The sequence below is a fragment of the Schistocerca nitens genome, chromosome 4 (assembly GCF_023898315.1).
Source record: "Schistocerca nitens isolate TAMUIC-IGC-003100 chromosome 4, iqSchNite1.1, whole genome shotgun sequence".
In the NCBI taxonomy this organism is placed as follows: domain Eukaryota; kingdom Metazoa; phylum Arthropoda; class Insecta; order Orthoptera; family Acrididae; genus Schistocerca; species Schistocerca nitens.
In genome coordinates, this window is record NC_064617.1 from 614,206,018 (window position 1) to 614,218,639 (window position 12,622).

Consider the following 12,622-nt stretch of genomic DNA (forward strand, 5'->3'; position numbering starts at 1 on the left):
CAGTAAGGAGCCGCATAGCGTAACTAGAAAGCACCAGCTTTCTTTCCAAAATTGCATATTATACCGTCTGGAAGCAAGATGTCATACTGAAACTTCCACAAGTCATCCCAAGCTCAAATATCGGCAATATCGTCAATGTAAAGCTCAAAGCAATGTTTCCAAGAACGAATGTGCAACAACATGAGTTCACAGACGAAGCTACCCCTCTACTTTTCAATTTGTACATATCAGGTATCCTTGAAATCACACCAGGAAATGTTTGGGTATGCTTTTAACTGAGCAGTCGCAATGAGACGTAGAGATCTTGAAGTTACCGACTCTGTATTGACCAATGATTTATCAATTATTGACAGGTATTTCGGCACATGGAGGCCGCAGTGAAGTGCCGCTAAAACAGAAGTCTCAACGTTTCCCCTGAACAACAAGTTGGCAAACAAGGAGCTCACGGTCTACTTTGAAGGAATACTACTCAGACATAATGGAAACCAGAATTTTCTAGTGCTCACGCTTAATACAGCACCCAGTTCCGAACAGCGTCCATTAGGAACAGCCACCAAAATCGTAACTCGAAATTACAGTCTCCTGGAACTCTACGGCAGACCATGTGGATCCACGGCACACCGTACTTCAACTCTGGGATTGGTCTGCCCTGTTGCGGAGAATTGATACCCAGCTTAGAAGAACAGTGTACACAAGACATTCGTTCTCGCACAGCTCCATCACACCTTGCATCTTACAGTTGGGACAATCAGACCTGCACCTACTTTCCGCCTAGCCATACTTAGCCAAATACCACCTCCATCTCTGCGGCAGGAAAGTGCACAGTACGGGAGTACAAAAAAACTAGAGAAAAATCCTAAACTTCCTCTCCGCGAAGATATTATAACCATTAGTGAAGGAAGGCTTCGCTCTTGTCATCCACCCCTGGAAGCTGCAAGTCGACGACGACTTAAGTGCAGGTGACTGCTGGAGACTCATATAGCCGATTATTTTTACGATTGAAAGACTTAAGATGGCGTGCATATCGAACAAGCCATCTAGCTCTGAACTGACAGGCAAGATTTGGTCGGTTCTTGACAAATAAGGACCAACACTAGCAAGTGTGCCGAGTCCCTGTAGAAGTGGAAGAACGTAACTTTTTCAAGTCGCGAATGTGGCGCTGAAAAACAGACTGTTCACCAAGTACGCTCATGCTCATAAATTAAGGATAATTGCAGAATGTGGTGCCACACAACGTGGCACTACACAAAACTGGCGCTAATAACATAGGCACATAGGGAACACACATGACACAGATCTGTAAGTCCACGCAATTGGTGATTAGTTGAGAAAACCGTCCCGAAACACATGTGCTACAAAACGCCACTGTTTTCTGCGCATGTACCCCGACATCAATACGGGATATGATCACCATGCACACGTACACAGGCCGCACAACGGGTTGGCATACTCTGGATCAGGTGGTCGAGCAACTGCTGGGGTATAGCCTCCCATTCTTGCACCAGTGCCTGTCGGAGCTCCTGAAGTGTCCTAGGGGTTTGAAGACGTGCAGCGATACGTCGACCGAAAGCATCCCATACCTGTTCGATGAGGTTTAGGTCTGGAGAAGAGACAGGCCACTCCGTTCGCCTGGTATCTTCTGTTTAACGGTACTCCTCCATGATGGCAGCTCGGTGGGGCCGCGCGTTATGATCCATCAGGTGGAACGTGGGACCCTCTGCACCCCTGAAAAGGGGGACATACTGGTGCAAAATGACGTCCCGACACACCTGACCTGTTATAGTTCCTCTGTCAAAGACATGCAGGGGTGTACGTACACCAATCATAATCCCACCCCACACCATCAAACCACGACCTCCATACAGGTCAATTTCAAGGATATTAAGGGGTTGGTGTCCGGTTCCTGGTTCACGCCAGATCAAAACCCGGCGATAATCACTGTTCAGACTGTACTTGGACTCGTACGTGAAAATAACCTGTTCCAATGACCATGTACTGTGTTCTTGACACCAGGATTTATGGGCTCTCCTGTGACCAGGGGTCAGTGGAATGCACCTTGCAGGTATCCGGCGAATAAACCATGTCTGAAACTTCCTGGCACATTAAAACTGTGTGCCGGACCGAGACTCGAACTCGGGACCTTTGCCTTTCGCGGGCAAATGCTCTACCAGAGTTCGAGTCTCGGTCCGGCACACAGTTTTAATCTGCCAGGAAGTTTCATATCAGCGCACACTCCGCTGCAGAGTGAAAATTTCATTCTGGAAACCATGTCTGTTCAGTCATCTGTAGACTGTGTGTCTGGAGACAACTGTTCCAGTGGCTGCGGTAAGGTCCCGAGCAAGGCTACCCGCAGTACTCCGTGGCCGCCAGCGGGCACTGATGGTCAGATATCTGTCCTCTTGTGATGTTGTACATTGTTGACGTCCCGTGCTGTAGCGCTGGGACACGTTTCCTGTCTGCTGGAATCGTTGCCGTAAACCTGAGATCACACGTTGTGGCATACGGAGGGCCCGTGCTACGATCTGCTGTGTTTGACCAGCCTCCAGTCGCCCTAGTATTCTACCCCTCATAAAGCCATCAATATTTCTTTGAGCCATTTTTAACACACAGTCACCATTAGCACGTCTGAAAACGTCCGCACACTTACTCGTTGCACTGTACTCTGGCATGCACCAACACACCTCTGCGTATGTGGACTGCTGCCAGCGCCACCGTGCGACGACCGCAGGTCAAATGCACCGCATGGTCATACTCCGAGGTGATTTAAACCCGAAAACCCCCCCACCAGAGCGTTGTTTCGCCATGTATCAGCAGTATCCTTAATTTATGAGCATGAGTGTACAACGTCATCTGAGAGTTCTCCCTTCGCGATCCACCATAGTTTCTGGTGGTGAGGGAGGAGTCAGTAGACTAATTTTGTGGCCTACATATTAATTTGTAGGAATCGTGAATATCAACTTTCAGTGATGCAGCGATATGCAAAATAAATAAAGACTCCTCTTAAGCTCGACTGTAGCAGATTAATGATAATTACTTGCTAATACTGCTGATAGGTGTAATTTCTAAACGCTTCTTCACGATCCAGTTGTCCGTCAAAAGCCTATATAGCCATGTTTTGCAGCGGGTGCGGACGTGCAGAAACAGTGTCAATGAGATCTTGGAAGGTACCAACTCCAGTACCGTGGCCAGCTGCGTTAGGCTTCCCGATTGAGGATCCATGGCGCTAAAAGCCCGATCGAAGTGGTCCCACGGATTCCCGATTGGGTTTAAACCCGAAAAGTTTGATGGTCAGGGAGTATGGTAAACTTATCCTGGTGCTCTTCGAACAACGCACGTACACTGCGAGTTGTGTCTCACGTTGCATTGTCCTTCTGGCAGCCGTCGTCGTAACGAGGAAATACACACTGAGTGTAGCAGGGTACATGGTCTCCAAGGATGTATGTGTTGATCGACTGTGCTTTCCAAAATGATTAGATCACCCAGGGAATGCTATGAAAACATTGCCCAGATCATAGCGCTCCCTCCTCTGGCCTGGGCCGGCCACAGCGGCCGAGCGGATCTAGGCGCTTCAGTCTGGAACCGAGCGACCGCTACGGTCGCAGCTTCGAATCCTGCCTCGGGCATGGATGTGTTAGGTTTAAGTAGTTCTAAATTCTAGGGGACAGATGACCTCAGATGTTAAGTCCCATAGTGCTCAGAGCCATTTGAGCCACTTTTTTCCTCCGGCTTGGACCTTTGTGATGATTGATGCAGGGCTGCACATGCCAACAGCCATCTCTACGATGGAGCATAAAACGTGATTCATCTGAAAAGGTCACCTGTTTCCACTCAGTGGATTTACAGTTCCGATATTGTCGTGCAAATTCCAACCTTCGTCGCCGACGAACAGCATTCAGCATGGGTGCATAAATCAAGCACCTGCTATGGAAATTCATACACAGGCGTTGAGGAGACAGTGTTGGTAGCCCCTTACTACATGTGGGCGGCCAGCTGCTCAACAGTTGCGTGTCTGTTCCCCCATACACATCTCTGCAGCCGCCGTTCACCCCTGTGATCTAATGCCCGCAGTGCACCACAGTTGCCACAGTATTCTTCAACCACTGTCGTTTGGGAAATGCTTCCAGCCTTACCTCGAGAGGTAATGATCATGTAAAAATTATTCCATTCCATTGTGGCAGGGTACTACAGCAATCAGTTACGAATTATTCCAAAATAAAAACATTTGAGAGGTTCCATGCCCTCTTTTGCAAGTCTCCTCTCAATTTCATGAAATTTATTAATGTTCTATCTCATTGCACGGTAGTAACAGACCGAATAAGGTTATTGTAATAAGAGTATTTGTTCTGAGAGCTCAAAAAATACTTTTCACTTGATTCACAAACATGTTGTTTTACTTCCCTGGGTGGCCTGTGCAAGGCGAGCATCGGAGGACGCGGCACACTGCATTTCCGGTTGGGGGCTGCACTTCCCTAAGTTCTGTGGGGTTCGTACAATAGCCGCGCGGGATTAGCCGAGCGGTCTTGGGCACTGCAGTCATGGACTGGGCGGCTGGTTCCGGCGGATTTCGAGTCCTTCCTCGGGCATGGGTGTGTGTGTTTGTCCTTAGGATAAAAAATGGTTCAAATGGCTCTGAGCACTATGGGACTTAACTTTGGAGGTCATCAGTCCCCTAGAATTTAGAACTACTTAAACCTAACCAACCTAAGGACATCACGCACATCCATGCCCGAGGCAGGTTTCGAACCTGCGACCGTAGCGGTCGCGCTGTTCCACACTGTAACGCCTAGAGCCGCTCGGCCACCCCGGCCGGCTGTCCTTAGGATACTTTAGATTAAGTAGTGTGTAAGCTTAGGGACTAATGACCTTAGCAGTTAAGTCCCATAATATTTCACACACATTTGAACATTTTTGTTCGTACAACAGGCTTAAACGCCTGGCGGAACGACTGACGTCAGTCGAGTTTTGCCTATCGTATGCAGGGCGAAACGACCTGCGAGACGTTTGAGCGTCGACGCAGTTTGTGTTTAGCGTTCCGGCGCGTCCAGAACGAAGATTCCTGGCACCAACTGACTGCATCGTCCTCTTGATTCTGAGAATACTTGTGGACTGTGCCCTGCAAGGTGAGACTGTCTGGCACCGGATGGGCGGTCGTCTAGGCAGGTTGTTTTTGTAGCCGGTCAAACGGCAAGTTCAGTACCCACAGCTGAATAGTAGAGGCATGATTGGTCAACTTAAACTGAGGCTAGTTGACGTCATAAAACCCTGCTCGAAACTGGAAGGACCGGTGGCTACTGGCGTGAATGATGTTGAGAGACAGTGTGGGCGAATTTTGGAATCAGCACTGAATGATGATTCGCGGTTTTCGAGGAGAGTAGGCAGTAGAGCAATGTTTGCTTCCCTCTTGCGTTGCGCGGGCAGAGGTTTCGGGATCTGATCTTGCTCTGAGTCGGACGGTCTTGCAAATTGGTCGATCGTTTTCGGAAGAACTTAGAATTCTCGGACAGCCTTCGCGGCCAGGAGTTGACACACAGTTGCTGCACGGCAGAAGTCGGCGCCTACATCATCAGGACGCTGCCTACCGACGACGTGCTGCAGATTTTAGTACTGGTACAGTATTTTGCGGCTCTGGCATTGTAGGACCTTATCAATTTTATATTGAATCCCTCAGCAGCACGTGCGTTCACTTTGCTACAAGTCCACCTTCCTTGTTTCTCCATGTGATCCCATTTGAGCTCTCACTACTAATTGCAATACTGCTGTATAGTCGGGAGATTAATATTTGATTCATCAGGACCTCAAGTAATTATCGTCAATCTATTGCATGAGAGAGAGTAGGAGCCCCTTATTCTCGAGCCAGCTCTGATTCTCATAATATTTCAGTATACCCTATACTTTAACCTACTGTGTGTGTTGACAATCATGTGCATTTATGTTCTGATATATAATAAATCTCATTGTGATGTTTAATCCGCTTATCATTTCGTAGATATAGGCAGAATCCCATTTCCTGTGTTTATTATGATAAAGTTCTCTTTTTTTGAGTAGATTACGATTTTTATTAAATTATTGTGAGTGTGCACTCCTTATTTTACCAACTAGCAGTGTCCACCATCATTTCCTTCCGTTACCTTTGTGCGCATAATTAATTAGCTGGTACATAAGGAGGGGGTTGAGTGCATGTCTCGTTCTCATGCAAGATCCGTCTGAATTCAAGAGGTACAAACTCTTCTCCACCCCAGCACCTCGCACAGTCTTGGTTGCTAAATTATTTAATATCATTGACGCGTTTAGTATCATCATATTGTGTAAAAGTAGCTAGATACGTAACCCATCCGTCATAAAGCCAGATAAAATGGAAAGTGGATGTAACAATAACTGGATATGTAACCCATCCGTCATAAAAACGTATCCAGGTACTGTTGCGTCCGTTTTCCATTTTATATGGCTTTATGACGGATTGGTTAGGTATCCAGCTACGTTTTCACAAAGAGTGAAACGCGTCATTAACATTAGATAATTTCGCAACCAAGATTCTGAACGAGTGATCATGCTCCTTTGGATGTCAGGTAAAACGCTCCTTTTCCGCATTACGACTACGGGTCCGGGTACTTCGTAGTGCCGGCCGCTGTGGCCCAGCGGTTTCTAGGCGCTTCAGTTCGGAATCCTGCCTCGGGCATGGATGTGTGTGATGTCCTATCAGCTCGGAGACCGTGGCTGCGGTTACCCTTGTCGCTGCATCACAGACAGGAGCGCCTGCGATGGTGTACTCAACGACGAACCTGGGTGCAAGAATGGCAAAACGTCATTTTTTCGGATGAATCCAGGTTCTGTTTACAGCATCATGATGGTCGCATAAGTGTTTGGCGACACCGCGGTGAACGCACACTGGAAGCGTGTATTCGTCATCGCCACACTGGCGTGTCACCCGGCGTGATGGTATGGGGTGCCATTGGTTACACGTCTCGGTCACCTCTAGTTCGCAGTGACGGCTCTTTGAACAGTGGACGTTACATTTCAGATGTGTTACGACCCGTGACTCTACCCTTCATTCGGTCCCTGTGAAACCCTACATTTCAGCAGGATAATGCACGACCGCATGTTGCAGGTCCTGTACGGGCCTTTCTGGATACAGAAAATGTTCGACTGATGCCCTGGCCAGCACATTCTTCAGATCTCTGACCAATTGAAAACGTCTGGTCAATGGTGGCCGAGCAACTGGCTCGTCACAATACGGCGGTCACTACTCTTGATGAACTGTGGTATCGTGTTGAAGATGCATGGGCAGCTGTGCCTGTACACGCCATCCAGGCTCTGTTTGACTCAATACCCAGGCGTATCTAGGGCGTGGTGGTGGTTGTTCTGGGTACTGATTTCTCAGGATCTTTGCACCCAAATTGCGTGAAAATGTAATCACATGTCAGTTCCAGTATAATATATTTGTCCAATGAATATCCGTTTACCATCTGCATTTCTTCTCGGTGTAGCAATTTTAATGGCCAGTAGTGTACATTAGTAAAGCTTTCCATTCGTGATGGGATTTACAGATACGACGTATGAATGAAAGGAACTGCGTCGCCACAAGTTGATACAGAGCGGTTCGCTGTACGAATGCGACATCACACGCGATAAGCTGCGCAGCTTGTCGGAGCGTGTCTTTGTAGCCAAAGCGCTCGGAGCTTCAGCGGACAGGCGCCGGAGGCAAATCGGCGCCTCGCGTGCTTTCCCCTGGCCTCGCGGGCTGCTCAGCACGGTACGCCGCGAGCCGTCAGCTACAATGCGTCGACCCCGGCGCCCCGCGCAGGCACGGGAAGGATCGCGACACGAGGTGGCGCGCCGCACAGCTCTCACCGGCCGCCGGCGGCCGTCTGCGGTTCGCCGCACGCCTCACCGCCTCACGCCGACAGTCACGGCTGCCCACCACTCAGCGGTTACCCCACTGCGGAGCCGGCCACCGCTCACGAAACCGGCGCCGTTATTTACGTCCGCTTCTAGCCTGTAAATTTTGTCGCAGACAAGCAGTTGAAGAGGGTAGCACGTTTCTGCCAGAGAAACCTTCCTCTCCCGTCTGACAATAACGGGACGTAATCTATTCGCCTCGGTGGTAACATATGCGAGTAACAAGGCGATCGCCAATTTCGTCCTAATTTATGGTATATGTGGGCCTTGGCCAGAAATGTAAGTGACAGGAGCAGAGGGTCCAAATGGCCACGCGTTTAGGAAAAGTAGCATTTTAGGCATGAGTCGGGCAAAGTGTCAGTCATTAATGTCAGCGTGGTTTTCGGAAAGCGGTTGGCGCAGCGTAAAGCGTAAATAACGGTAATTTGAGGTTGTGGGGTCTAACCTTATGCTTCACTTTCTTTTTTCAATTTTTATATCTTCATCACCGATCACATAAGTTAGTCAGCCATGAACTCTATGCACGTTCAAAGCAATGCGTGGTTTCGATGTGATGTTCGTAATATTTGTACCTCGTAAGAACTGAATCATGCTGAATTCTGGATACTGGCAAGATCATTTCCTACCTTGGCTCGTATCCAAAACCTTATCTCGGGTATTTTGCTGCTGATATCCCGTTCATTACTTTTACACGTTGGTATACATGTATGGGAGCTGTGGACAAACCTCATCCACACTGGTTCCAACACCGCCTCCCGTCTTTCTAGTACAAGCGCGTAAACGTCTAAAATCTTAATCCCTACTCTTTCTCAGATACGAAGACGTCTTGACGGACTCTCAGTTTTTTCTGGCAGATGTCGACGAGTTGGTTGGCTCTGAGCACTATGGGACTTAACATCTATGGTCATCAGTCCCCTAGAACTTAGAACTACTTAAACCTAACTAACTTAAGGACATCACACAACACCCAGTCATCATGAGGCAGAGAAAATCCCAGACCCTGCCGGGAATCGAACCCGGGAACCCGGGCGCGGGAAGCGAGAACGCTACCGCACGACCACGAGCTGCGGACGACGAGTTGGTCACAATCGCTAGCATAACTATGGTTTTCGAAGGTTCGTGCACACCGTCTCAGTCAAATTTGTATTGGAAAGAGTGAAAACGGGTTTATATATACGCTGGCATACTGAACAGTAGTTCCTCCGAATTTTTTATTCCTTTCTCAATATCGGTTGAAGGATTACATGCCATGAATATTATTCGGCAGACTTTCCCGCTCCGCTGACGCAATTTACAATCCTCCGCCGCTAGAGAGCACCGAATTGTAACAATGGAAGTGTGTAACGCCACTGCGTCGATGCGTGAGAAACAGGGTGCTGTAATCGAGTTTAGAATTCGAAGGGTTCGTCCACGCATGGAAAACCCTCTTTTTTAGCATCATAATAGCAGACTACACACGAGCCCTGCGACATCTGGAAATAATCCGACGTCTTTGGTTCATTGTCATCGATCATCCCCCAGACAGTTGCGACATGGTTCCATCTGTTATTCATATGTTTACAGGACTTAAAAATAACATCTTCGATGACTTCACTTTGACACCGAAGAAGCAGTGCAAGCAGAGGTAAGACTACGGCTCCGTCAACAAACTCAAACATTCTACACTGTCGGTATCAACAAACTGATATTTCGTTGCGAGAAATATGTTCGTCTGCAGGGTGACTATGGTTATAAATAAATACGCACACTGAACCACAAAGATGAAGAATGTTAACAGCACTTGTTTTATTTAAGAAGCTTTAAGTGTTTTCTCTTAAAAATACGGGAGCATTACTTTTCAGTACGCCGCCGTAATATCTGTCCACTCGGAAACTGCTGTGGATAGATAATTTGTCTTGTATCGCACTTGCGTAAAACTTAATTAAGCAGAAAATGGTTTCTATTTTTGGCCTCAAAATCACTGCACTGCGTGAGCACGTATATACCACGTGTCTTATAGTATGTGGTATCTCTCAGGCCACAACACCATCATACCAGACCACATTTCTGCCAATAGATTCCAAGCGTGGGAGGCCGAAATCACAGCTTGCATTTTGCATTTTATTTACCGTTGACGAGAATAATAAAATAATACAAACAATAACCGTTTTGGATAACAAAATAATACAACCAATAACCGTTTGAGACACAATTAAATGGCCAATATCTCAACAACAACTGTTTCCGTAGATATGCTTCTACAAGTTTTCCCTCTAGTTCTGATCGGTACATTTTATGCAGGGCGTCCCATTTATCTTGACGTCTCAAAATAACTTTATATCCAGGAGGCAAATAAAAATGGTATCAAGCAGATATGTAGCTGCCAGGACGGCAATAATCAGCACGATCGCCTATCTTGTATCTTTGTTCACTAGAAAGATATCGAGAGCTCTGCGTCTTTTTTAATAGCATTCTATACCACTGCTCAATAACTGTTCCAAAATGTATCGCAATGTACCATTCATGTAAACATGACGTTACAAAAACGTAACATAACTTTGACTCTTAGTCCCCTGCACTAGCACACAAGCTAGGTACCCAGTGTAGCGTAGGTCGTCCACTTTCTGGATCTGGTAGTTAACAAATGGAAACACAAGGAAAGTGCACACCGATAAATCGTCAGTTGAAGGTTCGCGTGAGTACAATGTACGCCAAATAAGAAAAGGTTGATCTATAGAGAACGTAATAAAGATTTAACAAATTATGTATTAGAATGAGATGTGTACTGGTTTTAATAATGCCAATCTCCATTAATGGTTCAAGTGCAATGACGCTATGTGCGTGTATTCATTTGTCATAAATTGTTACGTATTGACATGAAACAGTATTAATATTTAATATAGGTCGCAGACTTGACAGACAATTTATTTAAATATTATTTACAACGTCTTTCAGTCAAAAATTGTAAATGAACTTCTTTTCCTACTGCGAGTTAGTAGCAAGCAACGATAACGATTATAAACTCTTACGAGTGTTGCGTTACTCGAGGATGCTAGGTTATCTCTGAATCATTGTGTGTAAAGAGAAGATTACTTACAATTTTATTTTTATCTGGACTGGGCTACGGCGTTCTACACGTGTAAAAGTGTTCAGTTAGCAAGCAAACGTTTTTCTGTTTATAAATTCTAGGTACGCAGGCTGGAACTTAAATAGTGGCAACACTGCTGTGGAGACTATGGAATGGAATTTGCTGTTGTCGCCGATAGCACACGTTGTTGACATACTTACCTTATTTCCGAACAAATGGACTCGTCCGTCCCACGTCACCGGCGTGCGCACAATCGAGAAAAACACAGTCACTTATGAGCGAGCGGTCTAATGTAACGCACTTGGAGCGCTATGAGCGCTAAGGAGAGACTTTCTTACGCCGTATCAAATGGTACAAATGGCTCTGAGCACTATGGGACCACTAGAACTTAGAACTACTTAAACCTAACTAACCTAAGGACATCACACACATCCATGCCCGAGGTAGGATTCGAACCTGCGACCGTAGCAGTCGCGCGGTTCCCGACTGAAGCACCTAGAACCGTTCGGCCACCGCAGCCGGCTACGCTTTATCGTTAACACTGGATGAGACATGGGCCACATCGTACGACCCACAACTGAAACGCCAATCCAACAAATAGCGTCATTATGGGTCGTCGCGAAAGTCGAAAGTGCGTCAGAGCCCCAGTATGGTGAAAGGTATGATGATTCTCGAGTACGACTGTGATGATGTTATCCTAACGCATTACGTCCCTCCACGGCAGACCGTCAATGCACAGTATTACTGTTCGTTTTTGGAGCATCACCTGCGACCAGCTTTTCGAAAGAAGTGGCGACACCATCAACAGAACAGGCTTTGCTAACGGTATACTACGCCTTCCACATCGCTGGCAACGGGTTCTACACAACGCTGGTGACTACTTTGAAGGACAGGTGCAAACATGTAAATCTTTTGTATCGGTTGTAAATAAATAGTTGCCACTATTTAAGTTCCAACCCTCATATTTAGCGAGGTAAAATACTTTTCTTCCACATAGCCTACTGAGATGATTAACGCTACAGATAGACAGAATTCAGAGAGTGGAATCAGTGATGAATGATAGTTGGTTCGAGCCTGCTTGCGGTTCTGCTATATATATGGAAGAATTTTCGCCGTTAAAGTTGTTGCATCAAATATAAATTTTCTTCTTACGCAGACCAGTGATCATTACTCGATGGAGAGCGCTGCATTGCATTGTAGTCTCCAGCCTGTCTGAAGAGCTCCGCTGAATTCTTTTTCAAGTTCCAGCTTCGCAAGAATTACCAGCTGCAGCGGTGTGAAGCATACAGATTTCTACGGCAGCCATCCTGTTAACATTTTCAGCTCTAAAATATACCGATCAGCTTGTCCAAAAAACAAAAACTGCCATTAGAGAAGATCTGTTTCCTTAATCCATTTTTCTCTCGATTCACTGTAGGAACTTCAACAGGTCTATACAATAAAAATTTAATCAACTGCAATTTAATAATCTTCGACAGCATTTATATGAACTTCAGTACGTTAGATTTGATAAAAGTAATAGGCTAGTGAACCAAATGTCGGTAGCCATACAACTAATTACAAGAATTATATAAGTAAATCAAATATTGCCCTGTCGCAATTAAATAGTTATCATTCCTGTTCAAGCTTTCGTGTGCTCAAATACGGATTTATTGCAAC

General features: G+C 46.3%; 1 protein-coding gene across 1 annotated transcript in view; it reads right to left on the reverse strand.

The window, feature by feature from the left end:
* LOC126252471 (uncharacterized) overlaps positions 1-12,622 on the reverse strand; it is a 751,218-nt gene that overhangs the window by 424,069 nt on the left and 314,527 nt on the right. The gene's annotated exons all lie outside the window — the stretch shown is intronic.